Source organism: Lissotriton helveticus, chromosome 2_2 (assembly GCF_964261635.1).
Source record: "Lissotriton helveticus chromosome 2_2, aLisHel1.1, whole genome shotgun sequence".
Classification (NCBI taxonomy): Eukaryota; Metazoa; Chordata; class Amphibia; order Caudata; family Salamandridae; genus Lissotriton; species Lissotriton helveticus.
This window is the reverse complement of record NC_136060.1, coordinates 313,216,827-313,229,726: the sequence shown is the minus strand read 5'-3', so window position 1 is coordinate 313,229,726 and position 12,900 is coordinate 313,216,827.

The window sequence follows — 12,900 nt, the reverse complement described above, 5'->3', positions numbered from 1 at the left end:
GGAACATGAGTATCATTTTAATTAATAGAGCATTTGAAAACCACAAGTGCTCAAAACGCCCCAAGAAGTAATTTTTTTTTTTTGCTCCTGTTGAGCCCTTTCTAATGCCTGTTTTTCGTTGTTCCCCCCCAAAAAAACAAAAAAACATAAAATTGTTCAAAAAATACAAAAAAATAAAAAATGTTCAGAAAAATAAAAAAAAATATAAAACAACAAAAACATTTTTAAAAAGTTCTTTTCAGAACTACCTCCCATTTCTAAAAAATTGCTAAAATGTTTAGCACTCTTGACTTCATTTTTCTCATAGGTGCGCTTCCCGGTGCGCGCACCGGAGAGCGCCCCGTTAGCGCAATAAAAAAAAACGAGAAAAAAAACAAGAGAAGGAAAGCATAAGAGAAAGAGAAAGAGAGAGTAATGTTAAGAGACAGACAGCAAGAGAGAGCAACACAGAGGTACTGTATAATACATAGTAAAACACTGTAAAAGATATAAGAAAGTGTAAGAGAGAAAATGAAAAAAATATAAGGCTGTGAAACAAAGAAAGAGAGAAGAATAATACTAAAGCAGAGGCACATGAAGAATGTAAGTGGCTGTAAAGAGTAAAAGGAAAGTGAAAAAATGATGTACAAATAAAAGGTAATAACGGAACCAGATTTAAATAACACTGGTCAGGGAGAGAGAGAAAAAAGTAGTGTCCATAACTAAAGAGGGATGAAATGAGATTGACAGAGAGACCATGTGGATTGACAGAGAGAGAAAACTGAAAGACGAAAAGAAGAAGTAACAGAAAGGGAATAATTGAAGCAGGAAAGAAATGTAAATAACATAGTGTGCTTGAACTTCAGGGAGAAACCATAATGAATAAGTAGTGAAAGAGTGAAGAGACAGAGACAATTACAGTAAGAGAGACGGACTGAGTGAACGGGAGTGAGGAACTGTGAGAACAGAGGGACTGAGAAAAGGAGTGGAAGGAGTGCAGTAAGTAAATCACCCACACAACACAACAGCTACCCTACCTCAAAGCACTCTAAAATATTATTTTACTGTTTCTCTTGGTTTTCCCCTTGTTACGCTCCCCGGTGCGCTACCCATAGTATAAGTAAAGAGGGGTGAAAGAGGGAGAAATATTGAATTAGGATAACACATGGTGAGTGACATAGAGAGTGGACATAGAGAGTAAAGGAAACAGTACCTGAATGGGCTTGCCTAAAACAGCAAAAAAAGTTAAGTAATGCAATGTGTGTGACTTACAGAGAGCCAGTGGGTGTAGGTAGGAGTTTGGGTGTGTAAGGTGTGTCTGTGGGTGTGGTTGTGTGGACTGTTTTGGTGTGGGTAGAGATGAGGGTGTGTGAAATATGTGTGAGAAGTGTATGAGTGTGGGATGTATATGTGTTCGATGTATGTGTGTGTATGGAATGTGTGTGTGTTTTTGAAGAGTGTGTGTGGGAGTTTTTTTTGTGTGTATGAGGTGTGTGTGTGGTGTGTGTGTGGGTGTATGTTACAGGTGTGTGCATGTGTTGGGAGGGGGATGAGCTATATGTGTAGGAGTAAGGTAAATAATTAAGAAAAAGAGAATGAGTGAAGAAGCAAAGGAAGGAAACAGAGGGTAAGTGAAGTAAAGAATAGGGATCAAAAGAAGTTGAATATGAGAGGGTAAATAGGGAAAGGGGAGTAAACATGGAGAATAAGAATAAGTGAAAGAAGCAGAGTAAAAACACAGGAGTGAGGTAGATTGAGAAAATGTTAGTGACCTTAAAGCAAAGGGTGATAACAAACTACATTTTTTAGTCATACTTACCATATAATAAATGTAACTTTAATTTGTTTTACTACAGTTGGTATCTGTGAAAGAGAGAAGAAAAAATAAGTTATAATTAGTAAAATATGTATTTTAAATTAAAAGATACAAATGAAGAGCTAAAAACATCCGAACACTCTATTTAGAAATAAAGTTAGAGTGAAGAACTCAGAAAGGGAAGTAAACTAAGGTAGAAGGACAAAAAGAGGTAAAAAGAAATAGAAGGAGAGCAAATTACAAAGAGTAAGACATATAGATTCACTAAGAAAAAGAGAGAGAAGTACAGAGAAATGAACTGAAGGTAAGAAAGATACTAAAACAATGTGAGTTAGCAAAACTAAATCAGGAAACAGAAGTAAGTAAAAAGATAATGACTGAGACAGAAAACAGTCTAATTAAGGATGCATTTAGAAGAATGAGGAATAGAAGATAACTGAGAGTAAGAGAAGAACAGTCATACAGTGAAAGGATGAAGGGAGGCAGAATAATATACAACAATTGAAGGAAATGGACTGAGGAAGTTATAACGTAGACACACTAAGAGAAAAACTAAGTGAGGTGGAGTACAATGAGTGAGAAAAGAAAAAAAGTAAGTCTGCAAAAAAAAGGAAAGAGAGGAGAAGACGACTAAAACAGTGGTACTGAGAGAAAATAATTTGGTGATGAAAGTAAAGAGAAGGACATTGAAAGAAAAGAAATGATGGATAGTAACGGAACCAGAGTAAAAGAAATGGGATGAAGAACGATGAGAGAGGAGCAGTGAAGTTGTTGTAAAAGAAGTGATAGAAGATAGATAAACACAAATGAAAATAACACAAGTAGAGTGCGGCACTGAGCACAGAGAAGTAGTGAACGAAAAATAGAGAGAAGAGGTCAAAAGTAAGGAGCAAACAAAGATAAGCGAGGTAGAGTGGATGTCAGAGAATGGGAATACAATTTAATTTACACAATCCAAAGTATAGAATAACTTCTACAACATGTTACATAGTTTATTTTTGCTGTTCTCAGAATATATTGAATTTCACTTAAAGTAGTGAGTTCAAATTACTCATCATTTGACAGCGGGAAAAAAAAACACAATCTAAAAGATTGTGTTTTAAAAAAAAACTTACATACTGACAAATAACAAATGTACGCTAATCTTTGATTGACTTACTTTTCCTTGAGGCCAAATAGTATATCATGGAGGTCCTTTTCTCGTTGCATAGTATTTTGCTGTTCATTTAGAAATCCATTTCATCGACTTTCTACAAGAAAAGCTCCAAGAACATCTGAAATATTTTCAAAATTTTAATATACTCCTTTTTTTCCAGTCATGACTCTTTACTCATTCTTGCACCTTTACATTTGGCCAAATAGTGTCAGATGTATGAGTATATATGAGTACTCCTCCCGTCTTCATAGGCCAATTACCTTTACCTAAGTTTTGGCTGTAAAAACACTAGATATGAATTTATAAAGCCAAAAGGCAAACGTTGTTTGAAAGTCAAATGATTGTCGTTACATTGGGTCCAACCTTTAGAAGTTTTTAAATAGCATGTATAATGCCCTGATGTTGTAGAAGGACCATCATGAAAAATAATAGCTACAGTTGCAAACGTTCTTCCTGATATCGATAACTGAGAAGCCACAACATTTTTAATAGAAGTTGTCAATTTACTTCCATCAGGTCTACATCGTAGGAACATTAAAATAACATAGGGACCATAATTTTTGTAGAAATAATGTGGACAGCATTGCAGACTTACATTGGGTACACACCATATTGTGATCCGCTGCTTTAACTAGATTATTGAAAGACACTGATTTGCAGTCTGGTGAAGTTAAATATATTCTAGTAGTACTTGATGAAGCACAGTTATCACAGTCATGTTGCCATTGATAAGAAAGGCCAAATAGATTTTTTATATCTACTCCTTCATCTTGTAATACATCAAACATATATATTAAAAATTCCTGACAATCCTGCTGAATATTCTGTGAAAATTGATTTTGACCTGAACATATATCTAGAAGATTTCTAATTTCTGAAACACTTTCTATTTTTGCTCTATCACTACTACATTTGTCTAACACAGAATTCAATAAACAGCACAATGTTTGTTCCCGATTTTCAACAATCTGTCTTTGTAAATTTTGAAGAAAAAAACCAACATTAACTACTACATTAGCATAGCAGTTGACACCAGAACTGTTTTCAAACTGAAATCCAACAACATCTTCAACAGAATCCTTTTTGTTTCTCTTTACAATTACACTTTTATCTACTTTATGCCTTTTTGATGATACCTCACTGCAATTACTCTCATTTCTTCTTTTTCGGCCTACCACACGTTTTTCAATCAGATGATATTGAGGCAAATGTGGAGCATACTCTCTTCTTAACCTATTGTATTCTTTTACACAATCTAAATCTGCACAAATCTGTCTCATCACACTCAATCAAGTACAATCCTGATAAAGTTCTGACTCGTGATAATGCCACATATGCCATACCCTCTTTAAACACAGAACTTCCAATGTTCACCAAAGCGCTATCTACACTTAAACCTTGAGACTTATGAATTGTCACCGCATATGCCAAACAAATAGGAAACTGTTTTTGGCGAACATATAAGTCTTTCACGAGCAAAAATCTAGCTGAACAACGACAAATTTGTTCTATTTCATCAATGTCATCAAATTTAATTTTTAAAATTTCAATTCCATCTCTATTTTTGTAATTCACAAAACCAACAACATAACCCATTGCTCCATTTACCAGACCTCTTTCAACATTTAAATTCCTTCTTAAAATGACACGACAATTCAAACACACATTCAGAGTCTTTTCAAAACCAGCAGTTTTAGATATAGTCTTCTCTAATGAATCCAATTTTGATTTCAAATTTTCAGACAAAATAATTGTTGCTCCCATATGCTCTATTTTATCAATAGCTTCCAGCTTCACTATCTCTTAATTTTCTAACTGTAACATTTTGTTGTTGAACATGGAACATTCTTTCAGAGTTGGCAACAAACATATGCCAGATTTCTTCTCGTTAATTTTCTTAAATATGTTCTCTGGAAGAATGTTTTCATTTGGGTACAAATTTGAAATTAATCGTGCATGTAAAGCTTCTTTCCCTTGCTGACTTACTTTTCCAATCCTTAAATCTTATAGAATATTTTTATAATCTTCATCATTTGCCTGCCGCATATTTTGAAGCAGTTCTGCATATTTAAAGTTTAACCATATATTAACGTTTCCAATGCTCCCTAAGCACTTCCTGGTATCTTCATGTGTGAGCATTTTGAACACAGGTTGTCCTTTCACTGGAGTCAACTGCAGAAGATCTCCAAAAACAATAATATGTTTTCCACCAAATAAGACATCATAGTCTGTTCTAAGAATTTCTTGCATTCTCAAATGCACAAAAGCAAGCATGATATTTGACACCATGCTTACTTCATCAATGATAAGAAGTTTAATTTTCTTCAGGACTCTCGAAACTTCGGAACACACATCTCCTGATAGCTTGTGATACTCCAATTTGTTATCATGCTCCACTGGCAGCATCAGTAAACGATGTAAAGTAATCCCTTTAATGTTATGTGCTGCCAGCCCAGTTGGAGCAGTAACAACACAAGACAGCGGTGATTCAGTCCTTTTCTGCAGATAAGTTGCAATGGCTTTAATCAGAAAACTTTTTCCAGTTCCCGCTTCTCCACTCACGTACAGTTGGACAGGCTTAAATGATGTACATGAGCACTCTTTTTTCTCATGACTGAATCCATGTTCAATCTGTTCTGTGACTTCGTCATATATCTGTTTCTGCTCAAGGTTTAGTTGTTTCACCAAATCTTCTAAGTTAACTTCATCATCTTGAGCTTGTTCCATAGCTCTTTCCACCTCATCCATGGCAGTAGCAGCTTCATTTTGGATAATTGGTCCTCCTAGTGGATCCTGACTCAATGAAGCAGAACTCTGACTGCCTTGAGAACTGTCTCTCGCAATCTCTGCAGCAATTGTGGCTTCTTGCTCTATTTCTTCATTCAACATTTGCAGATAATTTGGAAAAACAGGACATTCCATGGTATCCTTCGTTGCATTAAAGGAGTCTTCATAACAGAGAAAATCTCAAAGAAGTTCCTCTTCTTCACGCCATGGTTTAAACAGTTGCAAAAGAGCCAAATAATAAAATTCTCTTTTATCTGGATTATCACAACTCAATTTGCGATGATTAATCAAATGACCTTTTTTCTGTTTCACTAGACATCCTTCACATCCAATGACTCCATATATTCCATTATTGATATCTTCTCTGATGTTCCTCTTATAAATATATCTCTGCAGAACTTCATAGAGACAAGCGTTCTCAAGGCGATTACTTCTATTTGGATAGTATGTATCCAACATGTTTGTCTTCAAAATATCTGTACTTTCTGGTTCTTTCTCCGCCAAATACTCTATCTCTTGTACAGATTTCAAAACTCGATTTTGTGTTGCAGCAAGACCTAGACTCACCCAAATGATGGTTCTAGATTTGGCATAGAGATTTGCTGACGACAATCGATCAGAACATTCATACGCTCCAATTTCTCGATGCGACAACATCTTCAGACTGTACCTGTATAATTTCTTGCTTAGACTCTTTTCATGTGAAATGTCCTCCCACATTTCCTTTAGTTCTGTCTTTTCTTTTTTTGTGATGTAAGACGTCACATATCGAGCCACAGCAATAGAGTTGTCAGCAACGAACTGAATATCCATGTTAGCATTCCACATGGAAAAAATCACTGGGTTGTAGTTGTTGATGTACTTGGACTCTTCGTCTCTTTTTAAATTGTATGTATTTTTTTGTGATTTCCTCGTCACAGTATGTCGCAGAGAAGACATCAAATTATTTACTCTTCCTTTAGAAATCACTGGTCGTGGAAAGCCGAAACGACATTTTGTGTAGAACTTGTCCTTGTTTGTGAATTTTCGACGACAGTACTTTCCACAACGATGGGATTGAAAGCGTAAAACTTGTTGCCTTAAACTGTTTTCTTCCGTAGTTTTCGGAACAGCACATGTTGAATACTCTTCAATGAAACTCATCACTGTCTCATCCGAATCTGTTCCAAATTTGGGTGCATCTTTAATCCATAACAACATATGTATGTGAGGAGCACCTCTCGCTTGATACTCCTTTCTCCAAAAGAAATCCAAAACCTCTCCAAGGGGAGGATTTTTTTTGGTGGTAATAAAAGACATCATAGCTTCAAATCTATGATTGAAATATCTGCATACATTCACTGGATCCAAAGAACACAGTTCTCCAGGTGTTTTGAATTCTATATTTTGTATACTAGCATTGGCCTCTCGTAGAAATTGAAGTAAGTCCTCCCTTGCATACTCGGCACAGCTAAGAGTGAGGAACCATGTAGGAGTTTCTAAGTTTCTTAGCATACATTTCAATTCCCCATGGCGACAGTACCAATACTCATTTGTACCATGCTGACATGCCATGAGATTGATTAGATGAGATTCTAAAATATTATCTTGCAGATTCACTTTCTCCATAAAGTCCCTCGCCGAAACATTTTGTAGATGTGCTCCACTTTTCAGAATATGGTTTACTGCATAAGAAAGCCCAGACAAGTCATGAGAAAGCGTTTGCCTCAGTCTTATTCCTGTTGTGAGACAAGTGCAAGATTTTGCCTCAAAACACCTGTGTCTAAGAATGCAGCAGAGATAGGCTTCATGAAGCCTAATCCACTGCACTCTTAGACACAAGCCTCAACACCTATGCTCCCCAGGAAAGCCCAAACAAGTACCTTGTTTGCCCCATATTTAAAAATTGACGCATGTAGGTAGATGCGTCACTTTTTAAACCTCTGTGCCACATTATACTCAAAAATGTAAAAACCCTTTATTTTCCCCAACATTGTTTTTGACATTACATTTAGGAAACACAGCACAGATCCTATTTACAATCATCTGCCTCACAGCAGGCATAAGACTGAGGCAAAATCTTGCACCTGCCTCACAACAGGAATAAGAGTGAGGCAAACGCTTTCTCATGGAGCTTCACAATTTTACAAAATACAATTCCTCTATGCAAACAAACTCAATATGCTTCCTACACTGTTTTAAAACACAGCTAACATCATTGTAAAGAGTCAAATTGACACCTATGTCTAAGAATACAGACAGGGATATGCTTCATGAAGCCTAGTCCACTGCACACTTAGATACAATCCTAACCACCTAGGCTTACCAGGAAAGCCCACACATGTACCTTTTTTCCCCATATTTAAAAAGTGACGCATGTATGCGTCAATTTTTAAACCTTTGTGCCACATTATACTCAAAAATGTAAAATCCATTTATTTTCCCCAAAATCGTTTTTGACATCACATTTAGGAAACACAGCACAGATCATATTTACAACCATCTGCCTCACATCAGGGATAAGACTGAGGCAAAATCTTGCACATGAAGCTTCACAATTTTACAAAATACAATTCCTCTATGCAAACAAACTCAATATGCTTCCTACACTGTGTTAACACAGGTAACATCATTGTAAAGAGTCAAATGTGTTTCTATTAAACATGCACACATTCTTTATTCCTTTTAAAAAATTTAAAAACTATTTATTTTCCCCAAAATCGTTTTCTACATCACATTTACAAAACACAGCACAGGTCCTATGTAGAAGCATTCCATGTCACGACTAAAAATTCACAATTTTACAAAATACAATTAACGCTTTCACATGAAGCTTCACAATTTTACAAAATACAATTCCTCTATGCAAACAAACTCAATATGCTTCCTACACTGTTTTAAAACACAGCTAACATCATTGTAAAGAGTCAAATTGACACCTGTGTCTAAGAATGCAGAAAGGGATATGCTTCATGAAGCCTAGTCCACTGCACACTTAGATACAATCCTCACCACCTAGGCTCCCCAGGAAAGCCCAAACATGTACCTTTTTTCCCCATATTTAAAAAGTGACGCATGTATGCGTCATTTTTTAAACCTTTGCGCCACATTATACTCAAAAATGTAAAATCCATTTATTTTCCCCAAAATCGTTTTTGACATCACATTTAGGAAACACAGCACAGATCATATTTACAACCATCTGCCTCACAGCAGGGATAAGACTGAGGCAAAATCTTGCACATGAAGATTCACAATTTTACAAAATACAATTCCTCTATGCAAACAAACTCAATATGCTTCCTACACTGAGTTAACACAGCTAACATCATTGTAAAGAGTCACATTTATTTCTATTAAACATGCACACATTCCTTATTCCTATTAAAAAATGTAAAAACAATTTTTATGCGTCATGAAGCCTAGTCCACTGCACACTTAGATACAATCCTCACCACCTAGGCTCCCCAGGAAAGCCCAAACATGTACCTTTTTTCCCCTTATTTAAAAAGTGACGCATGTATGCGTCATTTTTTAAACCTTTGCGCCACATTATACTCAAATATGTAAAATCCATTTATTTTCCCCAAAATCGTTTTTGACATCACATTTAGAAAACACAGCACAGATCATATTTACAACTATCTGCCTCACAGCAGGGATAAGACTGAGGCAAAATCTTGCACATGAAGCTTCACAATTTTACAAAATACAATTCCTCTATGCAAACAAACTCAATATGCTTCCTACACTGAGTTAACACAGGTAACATCATTGTAAAGAGTCATATGTAATTCTATTAAACATGCACACATTCTTTATTCCTTTTAAAAAATGTAAAAACTATTTTCTTTTCCCCGAAATCGTTTTTTACATCACATTTACAAAACACAGCACAGGTCCTACGTAGAAGCATTCCATGTCAGGACTAAAAATTCACAATTTTACAAAATACAATTACTCTATGCCGTAAAAACTTTTTACCAAGCATTATCAAAAAGCATGACACAAAGCAACATGTAAAGACCACAATTTGCTTCCAAATCTTCTCCATAGAGTATACAAGTCTCTATGTATATTAAATGAATCATAACTCACCTTTACAAATATTTTAGGTCAGATACACACACCAATATTTCTTTAGCAGAGCAAAAGGTATGTTCTCCAGACACTGCAAACCATAAAGGCACAGAAAACCTCTAATTCTACACAGATATCCCTTTTTGTTAACCAATTAAAACTCTTCCCTCTCTATTTTCAAACCAACACCCTTCCCCCCCTCAGCCCTTTCTACCTGTTACCATAGCAACTCCCTCCTCACTGAGCTCCCAGGGTTAAAAGTTTATTCTACAATGTTGCAAATCACCTCATCAAGGATGTTTGACCTGCGAATACTCCAGCTTTTCTGGTGCAAGGTTTCTTTAAATGACTTTTTTTTAACCATTCAAATTACTTCTTACACAGAACACAACCATGCACCCTAACTTTCAGTTTTCAACCATCTCATTCTACCAATCATTGCTTGTGATTCAATAGCACTGAAACTCCACAGGTTTTTTTTTTTTTAAACTCCTATTGTTCCAACTGCCATTTCTTTTCCACACTTCATCTGACTGCATCAGAATCTCCTCTCACCATGTATTCTGTCTGGATTATTGGACATAGCTATATCCACTGGGCTCAAAGGTATGCAGCTACCAGAAATTTACACAACCTTGTGCAGATTAAATGGATTGGCCACAGAGGATTGAAATGTCACCAATTGATACCATTGGTGAAAACCTTTTTGCATTTGCCACACCCTGACCTGTTAATTTTGCACTGTGGAGGAAATGACTTGGGCACTTTGACTAGGGTAGGTCTGGAAATGCTTATAAAGGACACCTTTGATCAATTGATGGCACTTTTTCCTCAAACTGCCTTGGTATATTCCAATATATGCCAAAGGCAGAAATGGAAGTGGTCCAATCAATTTTGTCCACAATTTGAGAAAGCACGGACACATGTGAATAAATCTGTTTCTGCTTACATGAGAGACTATGGAATGGGTTCAATATACAATAATAACTTGCGTTACAACATGCAAGATATCTACAGGGGAGATGGTGTGCACTTTTCTGATGAGGGGAGATGGTGTGCACTTTTCTGATGAGGGGAATAGAATATTCCTCCTGAATGTAAGACTGTGCATTGGTACCTACTTGTAGGTACCTAAATCATCCACAGAACCCAAAAGCCCTTTTCAGGGCTACCCTATCTCTGATCACTCCAAATGATTATCTTTTTCTAACTTATTTCACTATTTTTCACCAAAGTACGCTCCCCGGTACGCTTCCCGGTGCGCGTACCGGGCGCTCCCCCCTGGAAAAATAAAAACATTTTTTTTTTGTTTGCCTATTTGGGCCTCCTAAGACCCCCTCAGAAAACCTAGAGGGTCAAGGAGTGCCTACGATGCCCCCTTATACCCATTCCCAACGTTGTTTGTCCTCCATTTTCTGTCTTAAATCTACCGAAACACAAAATGGAGGTCTCCCGTAGCGCTGCCGGTACGCGTACCGGGGCGCGCACCGGGAAGCACTCTAAAAAAATGTTAGAAGTTAATTTACATAAAAACCACTGGAGACACTTTCACCAAATATAGAATAGCTCATACTACATACCAATCCCTACCATTTTCCCAAATTCGATGGAATTCCATTGAGCCATTTAGCCTGTAGACCTCTCTAAATACCCTGAGGTAAATTACTTCACAAAAACACATCTGAAGTGTTAGAATTGACAACCAATTAAAATGTTACTTTCATTTTCTATTTTTTTCCCCTGACATTTGATTGGTTATGTACATGAATATAAATGAAAAATGAGAGGGAAACACGGCCATTTTGACTACAACTACCTGAGGTACATCTTGAAAGGATTTTTTGCATTTTGTCTTCTTCACCTCTCTGTAAAGTAAGTTGATAATTTGTAAGGGGCACTTTAAGTTATTTTTTAAAAACGTTTTCTGATAGTTATTTACTGTCCCTCTGCTATAGTTATAGATAGAGATAGGCTCCTCTGTTATATTTATGGATTGACTTAGGCTTCTTCGCTATAATTATGAATTTACTTACATTTGTTCACAGGCACTTTTTTGTATTTCTACTTCCTGCCTGTTTCCATACACTGCCCAACGTTAACTTCACTGTTAAAAAATCAAAACTACCTGTCTGAACTTAAACCCAACAGTGCCATATTTCTACAGATTTTTTTTTTAATGTAAATTTCTGCACAACAATGGAAGGAGAACAGAACGTTTTCTTTGAAATTGTCCTAGAGATGAACAATGAGGAAATCATTGAACCCAATGACTTGGAATTCATGGATGAATCACGGGACCATGAACTTCTACAATGTGTAGAATCTGTGGATTTGTTAATTCAATATGAGGACGTTTCTGACAGTCAAATGTTGGAAGTTATGTTCACTCAAAAAGAGGACATTTCGGACAGTCAAATGTTAGACGTTCTATCAAATTTTGAAAATGAATCTCAAAAATAAATTTATATTTAATAATTCTAAAATTGTTTGAGACATTATTCATTTTTATATGTAAATCTTAAACTACTACCAAATTGATTATAATGTAAAGTCAAACTTATAGTATACTGTGCAACTTTTTTGTTTTACATAGTAATTTTGCTCATAGATACTTCCTTTCTCCCACTATATTATCTCCAAAGTGTATTTGACATCTCTTTTTCATCTCCTGCCTCCATGTTCTTTATGTTTTCCTGACAGACTATGGTATGGATTCCATATACCACAATAACTTCTATAACAACATGCAAATTATCTACAGAGTAAACGGTGTACATTGAATTTAAGACTCTGCATTAGTACCTACATGTTGGTACTTAAATCACCCACACAACACACCAACTCTATTCAGAGAGAGAGTGTTTCACTGAGTTTTCCCCATGTGTGGGGGAGGTGTGTGTGAGGGATGTGCGGGGTGTGTCTGTGAGGTGTGTATGTGTGTGTGTGTGTGTCTGGGGGGATGAGGTGTATATCTGTATGGGGTATGTGGGTGTGGGTGGGGATGTGGGTGTGTAAAGTGTGTGTGTGGGTGTGGGTGTGTGGGGTGTTTCGGTGTAGGTGGAAGTGTGGGTGTGTGAGGTGTGTGTGGGGTGTGTGTGGGTGT